At 35.3% G+C, this 10,705-nt stretch overlaps 1 non-coding gene and 1 pseudogene across 1 annotated transcript; one reads left to right on the forward strand and one right to left on the reverse strand.

The window, feature by feature from the left end:
* Nucleotides 1-304: 304 nt before the first annotated feature.
* Nucleotides 305-1,538, reverse strand: LOC130844557 (signal peptidase complex subunit 2-like; annotated as a pseudogene).
* Nucleotides 1,539-10,391: 8,853 nt separating this feature from the next.
* On the forward strand, nt 10,392-10,464 carry TRNAK-UUU (transfer RNA lysine (anticodon UUU)). The gene has a single exon. It is a non-coding gene; the product is annotated as a tRNA-Lys (tRNA).
* Nucleotides 10,465-10,705: the final 241 nt, after the last annotated feature.

Consider the following 10,705-nt stretch of genomic DNA (forward strand, 5'->3'; position numbering starts at 1 on the left):
TGAGGCTTCCAATGCTGCATGACACAAAGCTATACCATATAAAGTACTGCTAGATATGAAGAAAGAAGTCTGTACCACTTTCAGCAAAAAATGCTTTTCTAGAAAACCAAATCAAAACAACACAATCAGCAGACCAAAGAGGTTATAGCTAGATATCAGAGCTACAGCTTCTCATATCTGACCTAGAAAATCCTATTTATCCAGAATAGGCTAAAATTTCAGGACAAAACAGGAACTTTTTTTTTTTTTTTAATATTTCTTACTTTAAATTCTGTTTCTTTCTCCTGTACCCCTTAATTCAGCATCATGCAGCAGAAAGATGGCCGGTTTTAGAATTGGCTATTTTTTCTGTGGTGAGATTGACATTGAGCCTGGATATTTCAGGCTTGTATGCATCCATAACCAGTGTTCTGCTGTGGTCAGAATCTTAACAATGGACTTGGTGGACTTGGCTTCCCATTGCTGTTTTATTCTTCCACTCATGAAGGTCAGCTTTAGAGTGAATTTGTCACTGAATGTTTTGAGACTAGACCAAATATCATCAGGGTACATCCCTGTAGAATCTCTTCTGGAGCCTCAAGAAAGATGCTCTTATCATTATATGAAGTATTGATACCAAGCAGGGCCCTGTGGGGCTCCTGGGCACAAAGCCTTTCTGTGTCCCTGATTTCTTTGATTATAGGAAACAGCCTTCATTCAGCCTCCACGACCTTCCCTGAGTTCCAATGGACAGATTCAAGCAGTTGTTAATTAGGAAAGGGAAGGGATGTGAGACCAGGGAGAAACAGTCAAGAGCAGACTTGGGGCAAGGTCCTGTTTCCCCAGCAACAGATACACACAATATATTTGAGCTATTTTGCAGATACTGAAACCCCCTCCAAGTGGGAGAAGTTAAAGAGTAACAATGGTATGTTGCCCACAAGCATGTAGACCCCAGACCCGTTGGGAGCTGAAGGTGGATGATGCTGACTCTTACCTACCTCACCACCAACCCATTAGAAGAGTGTCCATGAGCTAATTATGCCCTCTTTGAACAATTACTGTTAAACTTCTCACCATCTTCAACGAGGGAGGGTGCATGGTTTTTTGAGCTGCCCCTTTGCCTGGCAAAGTAATAAAGCTATCGTTCTACTTCACCCAAAACTCTATCTCTGAGATTGAATTCGCCATCAGTGTACAGAGAAGCTGAGCTTTCAGCATCAGTATAAACGGTCAGGATCTGCATCATTGCAAAATAGGATATGATGCACAAAGCCAGAACAGGCTTGGACTCTGGGTCCAAATCAAAGCCACTGTGGAAAAAAAAAAAAAAGAGAGAGAGATGGTACAGATGGTGAGGTGACCATCAGACCAAACTTCTCCACATACTTGTACTTTTTGGCAGAATCATCCAAAGAATTTTTCACAGCTGATACATCCCATTTGTCAATTTTTACAGGCATATCATCAATCTTCCACTTGTCCAACAAGCCAATGGGGCTACTGCCTTTCCCATAGCTGGGGCTGTGGTCAAACCACAGTTCATGTGCCCAACACATAGTGAGGCCCAACAAACCAAAACATTGGAGTTTGAAGAGGAAAAAGGATTATGGCAGGACCAAGCAAGGAGAATGGAGTGGCTTATGCTCTAAAGACATAATCTCCCTGATGGATTTGGAGGAAGAGTTTTTATAGGCAAAATTTCAGGGGAGGTCTGCAGGGTGTGTGGCCTTCCTCTAATTGCTTGGTGGTAAGGTAAGAGGGTAGTGTTCCAGGAATCTCAATCATCAGCCTTCTAGTTCCAACCAGTCTGGGGTCCACATGCCTGAGTTCAGGCTGAAGGTACCATCCTCCACCTGGGTGGAGGGGCTTAGTTCCTATAGAAGAACTTAGAGATTTGTACCAAATTGTTGTGCATATCCCCTGAGGTGGATCCAGGACCAGGCCCCACCCTGTACTATTGTTTCTTTCTGCATTGTCTCACTCCCCTAATTAGTAACTGTTTGAATCTGCCCTTTGGAACTCAGAGAAGGTCTAGGAGGCTGAAAGTTTGCCCTACAAACAAGAAATGGGGGATACTTCCCTGCTGGTCCAGTGGTGAAGACTCCACACTCCCAATGTAGGGAGCATGGGTTCGATCCCTGGTTGGGGAACTAAGATTCCACAAGTCACACTGCACAGCTAAAGAAAGGAAGGAAGGAAGGAAGGAAGGAAGGAAGGAAGAAAGAAATGAAAGAAAAGAAAAAAAAAAGAAATGGGGGACACAGACTTTTGTACTTGGGAGGGCCCAACAGGATCTTGACTGGTTTCAATCCCCAGTTTTCTTTGATACTCCTGAATCTTGAGGGGAATAGGTGTTGGACAAGAATGGAGTAATGTCTTAAATAGAAAAATTAATCATAAACTCAGCAGAGGAACTCAGTTTTAGTGGAACTCATGTTCAGGGCCACTGTCAGCCCCACTACTGTCTCTGCCAACATCTTGTCTCTTTCTCAGTATTTTTTTCAGTTGATTCTTCAACTATATTTTATACAACTGAAACTGCACAACCACATGTACATAACTACATTCACACAGTAAAAAAGTCTTTGGGCTGCATATTAAAATAACAACTGGACAAAAGAAGTAAGTATACGCGTATCTGTTTACTCAGAATATTGAAAATAAATTATTTTAAATTGGTATTTTGATAAACAAGATGTTGCTATTTAAAATATATTCCACAATTAATAGACAGTGAAAAGAAGTCTAAAATTTTGATACAGAATGAAATTTTTGTCTAAATGGCTTAAGTATGAATGATATTCCTAAATTGTGAATATAGTAGTTAGTTCATTTTTCTTCTTTGGAATCTCATGTGTCAATTCAATTTACAAAGCTATACTCAATTTATTTACAAATATTTATATTATCCCACTGTTCTATCAAATCCAGTTACTATCCAACCAAATAGTAAAACCACCTGTTGTCTTTTTTTATTGCTTTTAGTGTCTTTGAAACGTTAGTTTTTTCCTGAAAAATAAAATTTCTAATTTCTATTTCGATGGATCCTACAAACACTGGATGATATGAAGGATGACACTTTTAGTCCATATTTGTGAACCAGATAATACTATACCAATAAGATCAATTCTGATAAATTACATTTAATACTATGACATAGTAGTTCAGTTTATGTTGGCTGATTATATATGAGTGTATATATGATTATATGAGTGTATATATGATTATATGTAAGTGTATATATTTGCATATGTATATACACACTCCCATACATATATGCACACACACAAGGTGGTCACACCTGTAATTTTATGACTATAATTTTTAAAGTCATAGATGTTTAAGGGTTGTTCTAACAAGCAGACAATATTCAAACACATTCTTACAATTTTGAAAAGTAATGTATACAAATTATAGCATGTCAGAACTTCCTTGACAGATTGCTATAATACCAAATGGAAATATAGGACAACTGTTGCTATAGCAACAGGATAGGGAATCAAATACAGGATAATTTTTTTTAAATGATCATACCCATTTGCCGCTGTCCACATAGATGATGATATTTTCCTCTGTACATGCATTACTGGCTATAGGTTATTATCAATAATTTAAAAAATAAGGTTTTACTGTACTTCTCTGATATATTTATATATAAGTACATTCTAAAAACATTGACTAGATGGAGACTTTGCTTTTCTGTTGATTATTTGCTCTTGTTTATATGGTTTGATTTTCATGAATAACTGTTGTATAGACATGATAGATATAGAGATTTATATTTTTATAATTTATAATTTTGTAATTTTGTATGCAGGTTAATTCTTATCATTGAGAGAATAGAACTATATATCTCAATTTCAGATGCAAATATATATATGTTTCTAAACAGTAACATAATTGACATTTGGGACCAAGTAACTCTTTATAACTCTTTATTACGGGAGGCTGTCCTGTGCACTCTTGGATGTTTAACTGCATCCCTGGTCTCTATCCACTAAATGTCAGTAGCAACTGCCACCACTCCTAATTTCAAGAAGCAATGAACATATATAATTCAAGCAATGTATACCAAAGATGTCTCCAGATACTACCAAATGTTCCCTTGCAGATAAATTGGCCCCTGTTGTGAAAAGCTGGTCAAATGTTTTAAAAATATTCCATACCCACCAAATATATCTTAAAGATTATCTGGAATAGATTAAATATTTAAGCATATTAACTATTTGGAAAATCCACCTACATCTTTGTCTGATGAATTTTCATTGACTGTTCCAATCATTCAAATCGTGGGTCTTTAAAATATTTTAAAATATTAGATAAATAAGCAGATTTTCATTCCTAAAAATAAGTCATTTAATAACATGTAGCCAGAAAAACCCATACTATATATGTTAGGAACTTTAAGTCATCTAAGATTTTATAATATTTACAAGCTAATGAATTAACTTGCCTTGGTTTTATGTATGCTGGTAGATGACATGAGATTCCTGAAAGTAAGATGGGCAGTTTATTGCTAAAGCAATAGCAGTAGCCAGATAATCAGTTTTGTATTGATTTCCCAAGTTCCAATTCCTACAGGGAGACCCAAAGAATCAGACAATAACTGCACAGGTGGTATGGATTGTATTACAGGAAAGAAATGCAGAGTTTAGAGAATTCAAATCTCTCCTAATGGGGAATTAGTATGACTTCACTTTGTTGCAGAGGGTGACATATCTGTTTTCAATCCTGTTTGCTATAAAAATGTCCTTTAAACAAGAAATCTGGAAGAAAAGACAGTCAGTTCTTTGCTTACAAGATATACAAAACATAAGAGACCCAGAGAGAATTGTTTCCAAACAGGTACTGCATACAGATAGATTGCATGAAACATAACCTTTAATTTAATTATTGCTAAATAAATGCTGAAACAATTTGAAGTCAAATTTGACTGACATATACTGATTTTATCATCAGGACAAAGATATATAAAACTTTTGTTAAATAAATAAATACAGGCCCCAAATTTTAAAACATAAGTTGTTGTGCTTTTAATTACCTGCCTTTTTCCCATTTCTAGAAAAAGAATTTCCTGTGGTAATTACAGAATCAGATTTTGGAGCTAGCCTGTCTGGATTCAAATTCTGGGTTAGCTACTTAACAGTGATATGACAATAGAAGAGTTTTCTTTCTTTAGCTGTTCATCTTTCAATTTCAGTTTCTTCCATAAAAGAGAGAAGATACTAGCACTCATAGACGAGCTGTTGCTAAAATTATAAGTGGTAATTCAGATAATTCCATATCATGTAGAACAAAATAAATAGTAAATTCTACTAATTATTATTTCTTCTTCATTGTATGAGTGAATTCATTGTGCAAGTCACTGAAGCAAACATTGAAAATGCCAAGATTAATAAGACACAATTCTTGTTCCTATGAAGATGATGGTTATTGGATGAGAGGAACAATCACCAAAAGTTATTTTTATCTTTTTACATATGGTAAAAATATATAGAAAATATTGTATTTTTATTAAGAAGGTTCATAACTTTCTATGTTATATAGTTAAAGAGAAATATAGACTTCCTAGGTGGCACAGTAGTTAAGAATCTGCCTGCCAATACAGGGGACATGGGTTTGATCCCTGCTGCAGGAAGATTCTACACACTGCAGAGCAACTAAGCCTGTGCACCACAACTATTGAGCCTGCGCTCTAGAGCCTGTGAGCCACAACTGTTGAGCACATGTGCTGCAACTACTGAAGCTCATGCACCTAGAGCCCGTGCTCTGCAACAAGAGAAGCCACGGCAATGAGGAGCCTGCGCACAGTGAAGAGTAGCCCCCACTCACTGCAATTAGAGAAAGCCCACATGCGGCAACAAAGACCCAATACAACCAATAAATAAATAAATAAATTTGTTTATTTTTTAGAAAAAGAGAAATATAATTTATACATTTTTGGGAAAAGATTTAATGGCTATTTTAATTTAGCCTGAAAAAAATTAGTATTTCATATTTCACAAAAACACGCAAATAAACCATATGTGGTACTGGATGTTTTGGAGATTGAATAGAAATTAAAATGACGTAATGTCATTGCTTTATTTTTTTAAACCATTTAATTTAGACTTATCATTAGAATGTTCATTCTAAAAATTTATTATGCAGTGTATCATTGCTTTATTCTAGCAATTTAGTGAAATAAAAGCAGATGATTCTAACATTTTATTACTGTCTCCTCAAAACAATTTTAAAGGTTTTTTCCCTTCTTATATGATTTCTTGGTAAATAAATTTATATCCAATTGGGCCTTATATTGGATGGGCCAAAAAGTTTGCTTGTTTTTTTTTTATGTAAGATGTTTCTAGTAGCACTTACTTGTCTATAATTTCATGCAAAACAATTTTGTTAGATTGTATGTGACAGCTGTCATATCAGCACGCATTTAAAAGACTTATCAAAATTGGTGAATTTTTGTGTAGCCATTTTAATATTGAAGATGGAAGAAGAAAGCAACTTTTTCAGCATGTTATGCTTTATTATTTCAAGAAAGGTTGCATTAAGATAATCAGGGAGAATTTTTGCTGAGTTGATATATGAACTGAATCATGGAGATGGAGGATAATTCAAATAAAAGAAACAGAGTATGCCAAATTGCCAAAAAAAAAAAAAAACAGTACAGTGATATCAGAAAACATTAAGCTCACATGTTTTTTTGGAATATTAGTACTAAGGACAAGTTAGAGATTAAAAAAAAAAAGATACAGAGCCTACAACTAAACCCAGAAAGAGCACAAAAATATTCAGAAGAACAAAAACTTAAATATTGGGTGGGTCAAAAATTGCCTTTGATTTTTTAAGTAAGAGATGACAAAATCACATTGATTTTGAAGGCATTTGACTCTGACAGTAATTTAGAAACTATGTATGGGCAAATCTGAGTTAATTAGAGGTAGAATAGTTCTGTTTGTCTGATACTACCCTGACTAATGAAAAAAAAAAAAAGGACTATTCCCTTCACAATATGTTTTCTCAATTTCTCTTTAGGACTGTGTTTTGTCCTCCTTTCTTTTTATTTTTTACCTCTTTATCTAACAGACACAAGGGAGGTACCTGAGGTACTTAAGAAGAACAAGTCCATGTGAGCAAGGGGAAGAATGGAAAGTGATGAAGTCAGGGGGTTAATATGGAATTAATAATATATATTCTATAATTTTATGCAATATGTATTACCACACACACACATGCAATTACAGAACTAGATCAAATATGTTTGCAATAACAAAAAGACTATCTCACCTATTAAAATGTTTGTTTTACATGTTATATATGATATATATTTTTATAATATTGCATATATGTACTATATTGTCTCTTTGCTTTTGGTATTCAATATTTTTGATCTAGTGATTACTTTTGCATTAATATCTTATAAACAGACATACTTCCTTTTTGTATAAGGTATTATATATTGGCTTAATGGACATTAATAGATTTACAAAGAAATGTCTTCTTCTACCTTATCTTTATTCTAAATATCTGATTTAAAATTTTTCTCATTCGAAGTTAATATCTGTAAGGCAGCCCATTCTCCTTTTTTGTTTATTCTAGCAATTATCTGTTTTTCTTAGTTTTATTTTTATATATTGGAGACTGTAATATTTGCATCCATTGCCATAATTCCTAGATTTTTAAAAAATTAAATGCTCACTTCCAGAACACATAATAAATCATCTTAAAATTTTTCTTATTTATCTACGTTATTTTAAGATAGGGTGTATGAGACCAGTATTCCCTGAGGCTTTGCATTTTTATTGTCTGTTTATTTCATTTATTCTTGAAAGATACTACTGCTTGATGCAAAAACCAGATATCCTAAAAATGTCACTCCATTCTGTTTCAGAATAAAATGTTGCTTTAAAGAATTGACTTTCTTTCCCATATAAATCATTTAAATATTTTGATGTGGATACCCAAAATAATTTTTTGATTTTCTTCAAAATTTTTCTGTGTGTTTTAAAATCAACTTTTGTACTGTTACTTGGTTAAATTTCATCTTTTGTTACTATATATTTATATATGTGACTAGGTACTCATTCTTACTGATTTTTCATGCTTAAATGAGTTGTGCTTTTCTAGGTTATTAAGAGGTACTTTCCATGTACAGTAAAGTGATAGCAGGTTAGCTTTCCCAGTCTAATAACTAATATACAGATTCTTCCCTTTGCATGTTTACCATGAGGTATTGAAAAACTGTTTCTCTTTGTGAAGTCACATCTCTATCCCTCACAGATAAGTCAATTCAAAGGTACTTTGTACCTTTTTTTTAATCTTCCAGAGCTCTACAAAAGTTTCCTTTTAAGTGAGTCTCTTGTTTCTGAAAAATGTATTTTGCTGCTATACTACATTCTGAATTTGGCATCCTCTGACCCTCTCTTCCGTCATACTACTTCTCTATATCTGGGAGGCCCAGCATTTGTGCCCACCACTTCTGCTGCCTGCAGCATTTGTGGTAAATTTCTATCAATTGGAAACAAAGTAGTTCTATTTGCACTTTTCAACACCTTGAAGCAAGTGTGGATTTTGAATTTTTGTTTTCTCATATTCGCTCACCTGGTAGCTACTCAGCCAAGTACCTCTCTTTTGGGGTAAACGTTTATTGGCAATACCTTCATTCTGAGACTTAGATCTTTCAGTATTATGCTTTCCTTCTATCACTTCTACAGAGAAGTTACTGATTTTGGTCACCCATACCTATGTTCAAGTTTTGACGGGGTCCCTTCTTTTTTTTTTTTTTTTTTGGTAACACGGACACAATTTAATGATTCTAATTTTTTTTTTGTTTTGTTTTTTTTTACAAGTCAGGTGCCATAAACATTCAAATACTCCATCTCTTAAAAAGTACATTTACAACATCAAAAGAATTAAGATGAAATATAAACCTTTCTACTTACAATTTTTATACAGATTAATCAAATCACAAATACCACAAATAAATGTTAAGTTGTAAGAATATAATGAATAAACATTCAGATTCTTAATAAAATCTTCCTTTAACATTTGTTTTTAACTTACCATTATACTAAATAATCTATGCAGAGTTTTGGGGTACAATACCAAGAAGGCACCAACAGTAGAAAGCAGGTACAAAGCAGTTTCGGAACTTTCTTGCGTGCTCTACACGGATGAACAGCCCGGAAGAGGCCACCAGCTTCAGGGAAGCAGGCACAAGCCTAGAGCATCCCTCCTGGCTTCCCCGCCTCTGCCCGTGACGCCGAGCCAGCCGCAGCGAGGGAGACCACGTGTTTCCTCTGTTGGATGCGCTTCTCCTCTGTACTAGGAGGGTCATTTTCCAAACACCAGCACGACAATTTTAAAGCACAAATGCTTTAAATTGTATAAGCAAAAGGACTGCTCAGATTTTCAAAACCACTACATTTACAAAAATATTTCCCTTAAACTTGGGATTGCTCCAAACATTGATTTACAAATATAAAAGTACCATGGAAGGACCCAAAGCATGTGTGCGTGTGTGTATTAACATACTGTTACCATACTATAGAAAAGTCACCAATTTAAAAACCGGAGGAACACAGAAGCAAATAAAGGTCAGACAGTCTCCTCTGAACGGTCTGCACGTGACCGGGCCGCGGCATCGCAGGCAGCGCACCTGTCTGACGCGGGGACACCCACCGACCACTGTGGCCCCGCCACACCCTTGACGGGGTCCCTTCTTACCTAGTGCTATTGAAGATGCCAATATGGATTTTGTTTTTCCTTTTACTCGGCAACCCAGTCTGTTTTGTTGACTATAGTAAAAAATAATGTTTGTACTATATTTTTGTCAATGGGAATCTTCAGTGGTGTTAAAAGGCATGAAATTGGATGATGTAGCCTAGGAAGTAAACATAAATAGATAAGAGGTCCCTAAGAAACTGTTACCTATAGGAACTGGGGAGTGGAAAGGACAGAGTAGAAGACACCAGTGTAGGAAGCCAAAGAGTTGGCATTTTGGAAACCAAAATTTAAAATGTTTCAACAGGAGTCTATGCTGCTGATAGGTGAATTAAGATAAAAATTAATAGAAGATGGGATTGGTTTTATGTTAACACAGTAAAACACCTCCATAAAAGTTTTAAAATCTGGTGTCACTCTGGTCAATATTGCAGATGCTCAACTCAGGGGTACCCTAATTTTTTAAGGATTGGTTACCAATATTTGTCTTAAATATTATAAATGCAAATAATATTTGGGGATTTTCCAATTTATAAGGATTTCTAGACTCCACACTGGAATGAAGTATGTCCAATAATTTAGCACAAGGAATAGAATTATAAGCTTTCATACTGAATTTTTTGTAATATTGTGCCAGTTATTGATTTATCACCTTTCAGCTCCAAATTCACCCTGTCAGACTGTTCTATAAAGCCTGGGTAGCTCAGCTGGTAGAGCATCAGACTTTTAATCTGAGGGCCCAGGGTTCAAGTCCCTGTCCAGGCGCCAAAAATAAATACATAAAACAGATGGCTCTGTGAAAATGGTACTTGATCTTTTAAATACTTTTTTTCCCAACCCAGCTGACAAGAAGCTTTGTCAGTAGTAGGGACTGAAGAGACATTCCAGGAGGAAGGAATTTTTCTTCCCAGCACGGGTCTGCTTACTCATAGCTAGAGACTCCAGCAAACACTTTCCCCTCTTCACTGCCCCTTCCTGTGGCACATGAGGGAGCAGCACTAAGCAG

The sequence above is a fragment of the Hippopotamus amphibius genome, chromosome 2, assembly GCF_030028045.1.
Source record: "Hippopotamus amphibius kiboko isolate mHipAmp2 chromosome 2, mHipAmp2.hap2, whole genome shotgun sequence".
Classification (NCBI taxonomy): Eukaryota; Metazoa; Chordata; class Mammalia; order Artiodactyla; family Hippopotamidae; genus Hippopotamus; species Hippopotamus amphibius.